This window comes from Staurois parvus, unplaced genomic scaffold (genome assembly GCF_062004578.1).
Source record: "Staurois parvus isolate SC_StPar_1 unplaced genomic scaffold, SC_StPar_1.0 ptg001110l, whole genome shotgun sequence".
Classification (NCBI taxonomy): Eukaryota; Metazoa; Chordata; class Amphibia; order Anura; family Ranidae; genus Staurois; species Staurois parvus.
This window is the reverse complement of record NW_028318906.1, coordinates 754142-755255: the sequence shown is the minus strand read 5'-3', so window position 1 is coordinate 755255 and position 1114 is coordinate 754142. Positions and strand designations below refer to the sequence as shown.

Genomic DNA, 1114 nt, shown 5'->3' with positions numbered 1-1114 from the left:
CTCTTTTGAGGCAAAATGAGCTCGTATCATTTGCATGGCCCCGCCTCGCCACTACAGGGAGACAGGCCCTGGCATGGCATCCTTGTGGCTGCTCGAGTGCCCCAGAGTTGAGCCGAGCAGCAGCACTCATGGGCTGCCAGGCAGGCCTCCTCCTACGTGCTGCAAGCTAGGCTTCTGAGCTGCCATCCTTCAGACAGAGAGCTTGCTGACTTTCCTCCTTCACTGGACATTGTGCACGTCCCATCCAGCCCACAGCTTCCAGGCAACACAAGCAGAGAGCAAGAAGATGTCTGTCTGTCACTAATAAAAAGCACACAGGCACACCAGGGGTTAAAAGAAACTAATGGTAGCTATTCACACCTCCTTAACAGCAAACCACAGATAAGACACAACACAATGAAGCACACTGCTTTCTGGCAGGCAGGTGCAAGCAGGGTCTGAAGTAGCCAAGCCAAGGCTTGTGGAGACCACTGGGATGGGCCTCACTCACGTCCGTCGTCGTCCTGAACTTGCCCTTTCCTTTCCTTCCTGGGGAAAGGAGGGTGACTGCTCTCCCTTTTTGTTCTGCTTTTGGAAAAATGCATAAGAGGGGCGCACCGGTCCTGGAGGTACTGCAATACCAGGTCGATGCGTGGAGTAGACAGAGCAAGCTCTTCTTCCATCTCCCTGTTCTAAAAATCCATTTAATATATGGTCCCCAGATAGGCAAAAAAATACTGTTCTTATCAGTTTAATATCGGATACGTCCCCCATCAGACTGAATCCCTTAACCAGCTTCTTACAGACACTGATCGGCATTCTTTTCATCATCTTGGCAAATCTTTATTAAAGAGTTCACATAAAATACATCACATTATACATCCCGCCCCCACATTCCACAACTCATCTGCCTCCTCCTCACCCAACCTCCTCCTCTCAAGCACTAATACACAAAATGTAATTTTTTTTTTAATTCTTTTATTAGAAAATGTATCAAAACAACAGTCCAAAAAATAAAAACAGCCACATTTCAGGCTCCAACACCAAAATAAACGATTTCAAGAACATAAAGCACTTTTTTTAAAACAAGAAAAACAAGTTACATCACTCAATCAAAAGGAAAGCAATTTCTGCA

General features: G+C 46.1%; 1 pseudogene; it reads right to left on the bottom strand.

Annotated features, from left to right (window-relative positions):
* Positions 1 to 586: 586 nt before the first annotated feature.
* On the bottom strand, positions 587 to 705 carry LOC149440207 (U2 spliceosomal RNA; annotated as a pseudogene).
* Positions 706 to 1114: the final 409 nt, after the last annotated feature.